This window comes from Bos indicus x Bos taurus, chromosome 8 (assembly GCF_003369695.1).
Source record: "Bos indicus x Bos taurus breed Angus x Brahman F1 hybrid chromosome 8, Bos_hybrid_MaternalHap_v2.0, whole genome shotgun sequence".
NCBI lineage: Eukaryota > Metazoa > Chordata > Mammalia > Artiodactyla > Bovidae > Bos > Bos indicus x Bos taurus.
Window position 1 is genome coordinate 99,166,760 of NC_040083.1, and position 11,987 is coordinate 99,178,746.

Genomic DNA, 11,987 nt, shown 5'->3' on the forward strand with positions numbered 1-11,987 from the left:
TCTTCACCTCCCAATTTTTGTGACAAATCCTCAAGCCTGTCCCAGTGTGGGGAGTGGAGGACTGCACAGCCTGCCTCTTATGTCTAAGCTCATCCTACACAGCTGGTCTTGTCCTACGGTACTCAGCAGCCAGGAGAGGGAAAGGCATATTTAACATCTTGTAGCTCTAAATACAGCTTCCCTGGTGGCTCAGTGGTAAAGAATCTGCCTGCCAGTGCAGGAGATGTGGGTTCAATCCCTGTTCTGGGAAGAAGCCCTGGAGAAGGAAATGACAACACATTCCAGTATTCTCACCTGGGAAATTCCCGGAACAGGGGAGCCTGGTGGGCCACAGTCCATGGGGTCACAAAAGAGTCAGACCTGACTTTGCAACTAAACAACAAGAACAACAAGCTCTAACTATACACTCCCAGAGGCAGTGCTGTTTAAAATGAAATATTCCAGAGGAGTCATGATAATTAAGATCTCTACTTCAATAGAAGCAAGCACATCATGCCTGCTAGAAAAATCTACCAGGCCAACATCATCACGTTCACTGTGATTCAGTCTGAAGAATTTGGAGACTACAAATGCATTAACTATTCAGGATTACTTAGCTTTGGGGAAGTCCCTGGAGACCTCCATTTTGCATTGACTGCCAACTGGTTTCTGTCCATACTCCAGGCAAAGTTGGAGCTACACCAACCCTCTCCAGATCCTCTCTCTCTCTCTGAGTCTCATATCAGGATGGAACAGGCAGTTCACTGAATAGTCTTTATTGGACTACGATCTAATTCTATGGCTTTCATTGAAGGTCAGTATAATGAGCAACTGTTTGCAGTTTCCTTTCAGCTATACTAGAAACATCAGGAAAAAAGCAAATGTAATGGAGAAATTACTAGCTATCTTTAATCTTCCTGTAGACATCAAAGTTGTGAGACAAAGATGGGAATTCTAGAGTGAATACAGAAATATCAACACTGCCTTATAACTCCTGTGTCAACGAGTCTGTGTTACAGGAGACACAGAACTGAAAATTACTGGTGATTGTTCTGCCTCATTTGGGGACAATTCCTATTACAAATAGCAGAAAAAAAATTTCTGGAAGTTGTAATAATTGCATCTGGGCCAGAAGGGAAGAAAGAAACTATTGGGACTATTTAGTTTTCATGCCAAGAACAAGAACAATTAAAAAATTTTTTAATTTATTTTTAAACATTTTATTTTGTACTGGGGTATAGCCGATTAACAAACATTGTGATCATTTCAGGTAAACAGCAAGGGGACCCAGCCACACGTATACATGTATCCATTCTCTTCCAAAGTCCCCTCCCATCAGGCTGCCACATAATACTGAGCAGAGTTCCATGTGCTCTGGTAGGTACACAGATACAGTAGGTCCTTGTTGGTTATCTGTTTTAAATATAGCACTGTGTACGTGTCCATCCCAAACTCCCTAATTATTCCTTTCCCTCATCCTTCTCCTCAGCAGCCATAAGTTTGAAGAACAATTTTAATAGAAGTAAAAGGTAGCCTCTGACTGAAACATTCTCCCCGTTTGCCTAAATCTTCACAGCCTAGAGCACTGTTTCTTAGCCTTTTATTCATTATAACCCAAGAAGGAGTTTTTTTCAGACATTTTTCCTCATCTCCTCCCATGGATATTTAATACCACAAGCATAATTTTGTTTATGTAAACATTAAAGTATGTTTATACACTTACCATCTTTATCTGCATACCTATCTGTGTGTGTGTGTTATGCATAAAAGGAATAAAAATTTTTTTTACCTATATTAACTTCCTAGTGCTGCCATAACAAAGTATTGGGTTGGCCAAAGAGTTCATTTGGGTTTTTCTGTAAGATGGTATGGAAAAATCTGAATGAACTTCTTGGCCCACCCAATACCATAAATTTGGTGACAACACAGGTTTATTCTTTTATGGATCACTTGGCTTGTGGCTGCATAACTCCAGTCTCTGCAGCAGGCTTTGCAGGGCTTTCTTCTCTCTGTCTCTGATCTCTTCTGCTTTCTGCAAGAACACTTTCTTTGGATTAGAGTTTGCCCTCATCCAGAATGACCTCCTCTCATGCCTTACCTTAATTATATCTTCAAATATCCTATTTCTGATAAGGACATATTCTGAGGTTCTAGGGGGACATAGATTTGGGGAGATGCCATTCAATCCATTTAGATCCCAAGAACCAATTTTTGTGCCCTTAAAGATGATATCATCCTTATTGAGAATAGCACTTCCCTGGTGGCTCAGACGGTAAAAGCATCTGCCTACAATGCAGAAGACCTGGGTTTGATCCCTGGGTTGGGAAGATCCCCTGGAGAAGGGACTGGCAGCCCACTCCAATATTCTTGCCTGGAAAATCCCATGGACAGAGGAGCCTGGCAGGCTACAGTCCATGGGGTTGCAAAAAGTCGGACACGACTGAATGGCTTTACTTTCACTTTTCACTTTCATAGCCTAGAAAATAAATGGTATTCAAAGCACTCCAGAATTGACATCCAGGTTATTTGGAGAAATGAATGTTGTCAACTCTCTGAGATCTCCTGACAAGTCCTCTGTTGGTGACTTCTGTATTAATAGTTCTCTGCTAAGAGATGCTGTGGTCCCCAGAGGAAAATCACAGCACTGTCAGTCCATCTGCCTTCCCACATCCCCTCGCCCACCTGCTGAAAGGGTTCGTTAACATCTCTCATCCCCCACTGCATCATCTACTTCCTAGAGTTAATTTTGGCTTTAACTGAGGTCATATACAAGGAAGGGTTTGCTCAGTGTCTCCCACCGAAAATCAATCAATGATTAGCAGGTTCTTTTTCTTTTTTTAAAGTTGAGCCTTGCAAACTCTTTGCAAGCATGTGGGATCTAGTTTTGCAGCATGTGGGATCTAGTACCCTGACTGGCATTGGGTACTGGATCTAGTACCCAATCCTGGGCCCCCTGCATTGGGAGCTTGGAGTCTAGCCACTTGATCAGCAGGGAAGTCCGAGTAGTTGATTTTATTATCATTCTTTTTCCCCCAGGATGTCTTCCCTGAGAGGTGATGTTCTCTTGCTAGTTTCTCTCTCTAGCAGGGAGTTTTGAGACTTCTTGTATTTTGGCTATCTCTACCATAATTCCTAGGCTTTCCAGGTGGCACTAGTGGTAAAGAACCCACCTGCCAATGCAGGAGATGCAAGAGATGCAAGTTCAGTCCCTAGGTGGGTAAGATCCCCTAGAGAAGGGAATGGCCACCCACTCCAGTATTCTTGCCTGGAGAATCCCACGGACAGAGGAACCTGGAGGGCTACAGTCCATGGGGTCACAAAGAGTCAGACACGACTGAAGTGACTTAGCATGCACGCACGCACCATGATTCCCATTTAATCACAGCCCACCTGATTGTTTACAAGCTTCAGCTTTGCTTTCCACCAGGAAATCATGAAAATTCCTTTCATTGGCTCACCGAGCTTGCCTTGATATACGTTGGGGAACCATGCACAGGGAAGGACCAGCCATCAATGTGGTGAACCAACTATGTCAGGAAAAGAGTGGGTGCATTGGTCAGTTCTGGCACACTCCAGGGGTGGGGGCAGAGGGGGTTCTGTGTGACTTCTCTTCTAGAAAGGTAAGGAACCTATGCAGTGGCTTCTTGGGGAAAATAGTGTATCACATGCTTGTGAATAATTTGCATTTCAGGGCATTCATCTTGGCATAATTCTAACTTCAGGCTTTTCAATCTTTGTCTTCATCTTAAGGCTAAAATTCTGTGGCAGAAATAAAGGCATAATGGGTGACTTTGACTCTGTCAGCCTCAGAGGGACTCCGGTCAAATGCTCCCACTCACGTGACAGGAAACAATTTTTGGTTTTGATTTTATCTCTGACAAGCAAGTTGAGATTTGTCTTTACAATTCCATCTTTTCTCTGCAAGTTGCACAAGTTCTTGGTAACATAGGATTGTGTGTGTGTGTGTGTGTGTGTGTGTGTCTACTCAATTGCTCAGTCATGCCTGACTCTTGGCGGCCCCGTGGACTGTAGCCCTCCAGGCTCCTCTGTCCATGCCATGGGATTTCCCAGGCAAGAATACTGGAGTGGGTTGCCATTTCCTTTTCCAGGGGATCTTCCCAACCCAGGGATCTAACCTGTGTGTCCTGCATTGGCAGGCGGATTCTTCACCTGGGAAGCCTCAGGATTGTGCTTATGATCATTTAAACACTATTTTTTTTTTTCATACCCATTGTCAGAGCCAAGCATTTGTAGGGACTTGAATGACATTGGGGATCATTGCTCGAAGGACATGCTGTTTACTCCCTCTTCTGGTTAATCGGTCATATATCCTTGAGTCAAACTAGATCACAGAGGGGACTTCCCTTGTGGTCCAGTGGTTGACTCTGCACTTCCTATGCACAGGGTATGGGTTCAGTCCTGGTTGAGGAACTAAGATCCCACATGCTGAGCAACATGGTCAAAAAGTAAATAGAATAATAAAATAATTTTAAAGAAGATAATTAATTAAAAAAAAAAAAAAAAAAAACTAGACCACAGAGACCCCGGAGGGTGGGCTGCACTGTTCTGACTGCATGCAAAGTTAGCTTTGCTTAGGTGCTTCTTGGTTTGAGGCCTTCAGCATTTATAGGGGTCTGCATGGACCCATCCCTAAGAAGCTTCTTGTTCTGTCAGTTGAAGGGCAAGGCTAAGGATATCATGCTTTCCTTCCATGCTGTCCTCTTGAGAAAATGCTGACTGTCTTTACTACTAAGATCTGCTTCCCTACCGGCTCAGTGGTAAAGAATCCACCTGCAATGCAGGAGCTGTAGAAGATGCAGGTTCGATCCCTGGGTCAGGGAGATCCCCTGGAGAAGAGCATGGCAACCCACTCCAGTATTCTTGCCTGGGAAATCCCATGGACAGAGGAGCCTGGTGGGCTACAGTCCATGGGGTCACAAAAGAGTTGGCCACCACTTAGCAACTAATCAACAGCAACAACTAAGAAGATCTCCTTTAAAATTTTTTTTTCTTTGATCCGTATTTTTCTTGAATGCTTTTTGCCTCATGGATGTTGGGAACTAGATGTAAGATCATGTTTCTTTTCCTGTGTTGGAGGCTGCAAAGCTTCCAGCCAGTAGGTGGTTCACTATAGCCAGGTTGAAGACCCCTTCCACCAAGCTCATTTCCATCCCTTTCCTTATAGTCTTTTTTTTTTTTTTTTTTCTGCAGCATTTATAATTTGTGCTCTTTTGTTGTATTTTTAGCTCTCTTTGTAAAATCCCTTATATCCTTTTTGGAATAAAGTAGGAAACATATTTTTAAGTAAATATTTACTTGGGAGAAGAATTAAACTAATTCCGCATGATCCCAATGGGCAAAATGAGGATTCTTTCTTTTTTTCTACTTTCCTTATCCTCCTTATCTTCCTTCTCTCCTTCCTCCCTTCCTTTCCCATCCTCCTCTCCCCTCCATTTTTCCTTATCTCCTTCTCCCCTCCCTCCTTCCATCCTTCCTTCTTTCCTGCCACTCAAATATTTAACATATTAATATGTCAACTGACTATCAGGAACTGAACTAGGAGACTTAGGGAGACAGAGGAAGCAGCTTCTGTTTAAGAAGGGATTTTATAACACTCAGTCGCACCCAGAGATAATGAATTACCCCTTGTACCAGAACTTCATAATTTACAAAGTGCTTCTGCCCACATATGACCTTGTTTTACCTTCATAGCAGAGCTCAATGGTAGGAACTATTATCTTCATTGATCAAGAACCTGAGCTTTAACAAGAATCTTGGCCAAGGTAACTTAGCTGCTAAATGAGAAAGGTATGAATGGCTTCCTGGTTTTCTGATTTCAAATCCTTATTTGCCCTTTCCATGACCCGATACTACCCCTACTTGTTCCCTCTCCACTCATGGTAGGCGTGCCTTCTCAGCCTGAGTGTATTCCCTTTCACTCTGATGTCATTTTTACCCAGAATGTGAATAACAGTTCACATAGTGTCATTGCTATTTTTATTCTCTGTGGCTTAAAAGCAGACAGAGATATGCCAAACACGTTTCTGCTTTCATGCTTCCAAGTTTTGCTTGAGGAGATAGCATCTTCTGTACGGAGGCCACATGAATGCTGGTTGGAAAACAGGTAGGTCCATGTGCCAGTCATTCGGTGCTCCATCAGATGCAGCATATAGTAGTTTTTTAAAAAAAATATTTATTTATTTACCTGCACAGGCTCTTGGTTGTGGCATGTGGGGTCTAGTTCCCCCGCCAGGGATCAAACCCCAGCCCCCTGCATTGAGAGCTCAGAGTCTTAGCCACTGGACCACCAGGGAAATCCCTTGGTACTTCATTTTTGAGTCACCACGTGTCACTGCCTCCACCTGGGGAGATGGCTCTAGTTAGCTCTTCATGTGTGCATATATTGTGTATTATCTTAGAGAGAGCAGAATGGTGCATTCTGGAATAAAGCTAGGGCTTATCACAGAATATCCTACCAGCAACTATTAAGGTACTTTCTTCTCCAGAACCAAAAGCTGAATGTTATTGTTATTACTATTGTTTTTGTGGGGGGAGACTCCTTACCATATACTTATTTAGCATGAAAAAGTAAACACTTCTAGGTTATTATTTTAAAAAAGGTGTATTCATTACCCTTCCTCAAACTTATTTTATGTTTTTGTGTGTTAGATGCTCAGCTGTGTCTGACTCTTTGTGATCCCATGGACTGTAGCCCACCAGGCTCCTCTGTCTATGGGATTTTCCAGGCAAAAATACTGGAGTGGGTTGCCAGTTTCTCCTCCAGGGGATCTTCCCGACCCAAGGATTGAACTCAGGTCTCCCACATTGTAGGCTGATTCTTTACCATCTGAGCCACCAGGGAACCCCCAAAATTTATTTATTTGGCTCTGTTGGGTCTTCGTTATGTCATGTGGGGTCTTCGTTGCTTCGTGTTGGATCTTTTGTTACAGCACAGGGACTCTCTAGTTGGGACACACAGGCTCAGTAGTTGTGAGGCGAGGGAGGGCTTAGTGGCTCCATGGCATGGGGCATCTTATTTTCCCCACCAGGGACTGAACCTGTGGCCCCTGCGTTGCAAGGCAGATTCTTAACCACACGACTATCAGGAAATCCCAAACTTTTTTTTTTAATCTTGTTGAAATTCCTCCAAAATGATGGTTTATGGACAGCACGCTTCCTTAGCTTCCAGAGAGATGCATCTGGCCCCTACTTTTATGGTTCTTTGATCATTTTAATCAGGTAATTCAGTGAATGTGAGCCTGTGCATGGAATGTATCAGGTAGGGTATGTCAGGTTGTACTGTGATAACAATGCATCTCAATAAAACAAAGATATGTCCCCTGCCCGGGTCCACTGTGGGTCAGCTGGGGGCTCTGTTCCTCATTGGCTTTATTCTGGGACCCAGGCTGGTGGAACAGCCACCACCTAAATGGCAGAGGAAAAGAGTGTCTCTACTCTTGCCCTGGGCTGAAACTTCAACCTGCCAAAGCAAATCACTTAGCCACACCTCATTGCAAGGAGCAGAGAAATGCAAACCCACCAGTGGGGAACTTGAAATATTTGGTGCAGTGAGTTAGGTCCTGGCACTACACATTTGTCTTGTCTGGAAATTTATATTTTAGGCAGAAACCAGGTAAACTTTTAGTAGGGGTTTGGAATCTAGAGACTAAATCTGCCCCATACTGCCTTATACTTATGGATGGGTCCCGTATGCCTCTGGGTCCAATTCCTTTATCTTAAATGTTTAAGTAATAACTCCCTGGGAGGGGCACATCCATAGGATGATTGGTGAATATCAAGGAGTTATTATATATGAAACTACTTTGAAATGTGGGGAAAAGCTTTGTAGATAAAGATAATCCATGCTATTGTCATGTCTGTTTTGGATAGACTAATAATTCTAACTCATATCACTTAGATTAAAAATAAAATACACCCATTCTGAGGACAGGCATCTTTCTCTGCAAATGATTATATCAGTTCTACTGAAATGTCACGAACCTTTCACAATTAATACACAAGAGCCTGGAGAAAAGGTAGCCCTTGGCCAAGGTAGCACAGGGCACAACTTCCCAATAGTTACTTTCATGTACCTACGAGTCTGGACTCATGGCTCATTTTATCTTTAGACTCTTGTGGGAATACCATCGATCAGAACAAGAAGGATTGCCTCTGCATTTTGCTGGCCTTTCTAAGTTGACAGGTAGAAGGCTGATCATTAGAAAAGAGCACACAGAACTCTAATACTGTAGATTGTGAATGGATGATAAGATTTTTCTGGGCAGTCTGATTGAACTCATTTGACATCATTCCCATTTTTCATGGCAGCTCCTAATGATCTTCCTTCCTTGGGGCTCCCTAGAGAGGAGAGGAGAATTAACCATGTATACTCTCTTTAGGTTCAGCAAGACAGTTTCCATTTATCTCAGATTTCACAGAGCACTATGGAATGTATGACTTCTAGGTCCCTCAAAGACTCCACTGGGGGTCATGATTCCCTGCAGAGCCAAAGGGGCATGTAAGACCAGCTCTGTGCCAGTGAGGCCCAGTTCTCCCACAGAACCAGTTCCTATCATCCCAGGGGATTAACCAAAGGTGTAATATATGTACATCACTTGTCAGGTTGGAGCCCAGAGAGCCCTTCCAAGTTTCCTCCACTTCTTCCTTCTCTGCTCCTCTGCCTTCTACCCAGCCTCCCACTCCACCTCCAGGGTACTTGTTCCAACCAGCTGCTACCATGATTGGCCAAGCCCAGGATGCTCTGTACCCTTTGGTCTGAGGTCACTGCATCTTGGGAAGATGAACAGTGGATCTTTGTATTCCTCAGCATGAGGCACCTACCAGACAGATCCACTTCTCTCTTGCTAATACCCATTACCCTGAAAGTCTTAATTTTGATGCACGGTTATGTTTTGTTTTGTTTTTTAAACTTTCTTCCCATAAGGGGAAGGAGCAAAGCAGGTGAGCAGAATGGAATACCCTGTGTGTTCACTTGGCTTTCTGAGGAAAGGAAAAATCTCAGAGAGCAGGCATGTTTGTGTTTGCATTGTTCTCTGCCTTCTCCCCAGTCTCCCATTTTCATGGTAAGAAAAATAAGCCCATCCCTGAGAGGATGAAACAGGTTCAAGGGTTTCTTGGCCAATTCTCTCTTGATAACAACTTAATGGTTTCTGTTAGACTTTTTCCAGGTTATATAAACCAACCACCTTGAATGCTGACTTGGGGTAAGCAGAATAAACCAAAGGAAAAGCCAGTTAGAATGTATTGGTGAGGCATGTGGTCTTAGAAAAATCACAGTTGGTCTTTGTAATGCAGAGAAAGGCCACAGCCCCATCACCTGGGCAAGGGTTCTAACCTCTAGCATGACTTTAGTCCTAACTAATAGTCTTAATAGATTGCGATGATCCGAAGTCATCCTCTGCATTTCCAGCCTGGTTCCAGCTGGTCATTTTCTGTTGTTTGTGCCTATAAAAAATGAAAAAAAAAAAAAAAGCAACTGATTCATAATATAAAGATTACTTTGTTCTTAGAAATTTTTGGATCTGATTTTAAAATCCCAGAAGCTAGTGCTGCCTTTTGAAACACCACATTGCTTGACATGAAGTTTAAGTTCACTTTGGTAGCCAAGAGAAAACCTAACACACCAAGTTCTTTCTGAAATGTCCTCAAAGCCTTCCTAAGAACAGAGAAATGCTCTCCCAATCCTCCCTCCCCAAAATCATTGCATTTTCTTTCAGCTTACCACTTTATACAGTGATCAAATTATGTAGTGACCATTTTTGTATACCAGTCCACAGGACTGGAAAAGGTCAGTTTTCATTCCAGTCCCAAAGAAAGGCAATCCCAAAGAATGCTCAAATTACCACACAATTGCACTCATCTCACACACTAGTAAAGTAATGCTCAAAATTCTCCAAGTCAGGCTTCAGCAATATGTGAACCGTGAACTTCCTGATGTTCAAGCTGGTTTTAGAAAAGGCAAAGGAACCAGAGATCAAATTGCCAACATCCACTGGATCAAGGAAAAAGCAAGAGAGTTCCAGAAAAACATCTATTTCTGCTTTATTGACTATGCCAAAGCCTTTGACTGTGTGGATCACAATAAACTGTGGAAAATTCTGAAAGAGATGGGAATACCAGACCACCTGACCTGCCTCTTGAGAAATCTGTATGCAGGTCAGGAAGCAACAGTTAGAACTGGACATGGAACAACAGACTGGTTCCAAATAGGAAAAGGAGTACGTCAAGGTTGTATATTGTCACCCTGCTTATTTAACTTATATGCAGAGTACATCATGAGAAATGCTGGGCTGGAAGAAGCACAAGCTGGAATCAAGATTGCCGGGAGAAATATCAGTAACCTCAGATATGCAGATGACACCACCCTTATGGCAGAAAGTGAAGAGGAACTAAAAAGCCTCTTGATGAAAGTGAAAGTGGAGAGTGAAAAAGCTGGCTTAAAGCTCAACATTCAGAAAACGAAGATCATGGCATCCAGTCCCATCACTTCATGGGAAATAGATGGGGAAACAGTGGAAACAGTGTCAGACTTTATTTTTTGGGGCTCCCAAAATCACTGCAGATGGAGATTGCAGCCATGAAATTAAAAGATGCTTACTCCTTGGAAGGAAAGTTATGACCAACCTAGATAGCATATTCAAAAGCAGAGACATTACTTTGCCAACAAAGGTCCATCTAGTCAAGGCTATGGTTTTTCCTGTGGTCATGTATGGATGTGAGAGTTGGACTGTGAAGAAGGCTGAGCGCCGAAGAATTGATGCTTTTGACCTGTGGTGTTGGAGAAGACTCTTGAGAGTCCCTTGGACTGCAAGGAGATCCAACCAGTCCATTCTGAAGGAGATCAGCCCTGGGATTTCTTTGGAGGGAATGATGCTGAAGCTGAAACTCCAGTACTTTGGCCACCTCATGCGAAGAATTGACTCATTGGAAAAGACTCTGATGCTGGGAGGGATTGGGGGCAGGAGGAGAAGGGGATGACAGAGGATGAGATGGCTGGATGGCATCACTGACTCGATGGACGTGAGTCTGAGTGAACTCCAGGAGTTTGTGATGGACAGGGAGGCCTGACATGCTGCGATTCATGGGGTCACAAAGAGTCGGACACGACTGAGCGACTGAACTGAACTTATTTAACTTATATGCAGAGTACATCATCAGAAACACTGGGCTGGAAGAAGCACAAGCTGGAATCAAGACTGCCGGGAGAAATAGCAATAACCTCAAATATGCAGATGACACCACTTTTATGGCAGAAAGTGAAGAAGAACTAAAGAGCCTCTTGATAAAAGTGAAAGAGGAGAGTGAAAAAGCTGGCTTAAAGCTCAACAGTCAGAAAAAAGGATCATGGCATCTGGTCCCATTACTTCATGGGAAATAGATGGGGAAACAGTGGAAATAGTGGCTGACTTTATTTTGGGGGGCTCCAAAATCACCGCAGATGTTGACTGCAGCCATGAAATTAAAAGACGCTTACTCCTTGGAAGGAAAGTTATGACCAACCTAGACAGCATTTTAAAAAACAGAGACATTACTTTGCCAACAAAGGTCCATCTAGTCAAGGCTATGGTTTGTCCAGTAGTCATGTATGGATGTGAGAGTTGGACTATAAAGACAGCTGAGCACCAAAGAATTGACGCTTTTGAACTCTGGTATTGGAGAAGACTCTTGAGAGTCCCTTGGACTGCAAGGAGATATAACCAGTCCATCCTAAAGGAGATCAGTCCTGAGTGTTCATTGGAAGGACTGATATTGAAGCTGAAACTCCAGTACTTTGGCCACCTGATGCGAAGAGCTGACTCTTTTGAAAAGACCCTGATGTTGGGAAAGATTGAGGGCAGGAGGAAAAGGGGACGACAGAAGATTAGATGGTTGGATGGCATCACCGACTTGATGGACATGAGTTTGGGTAAACTCCGGGAGTTGGTGATGGACAGGGAGGGCTGACGTACTGTGGCCCATGGGGTCACAAAGAGTCGGACACGGCTGAG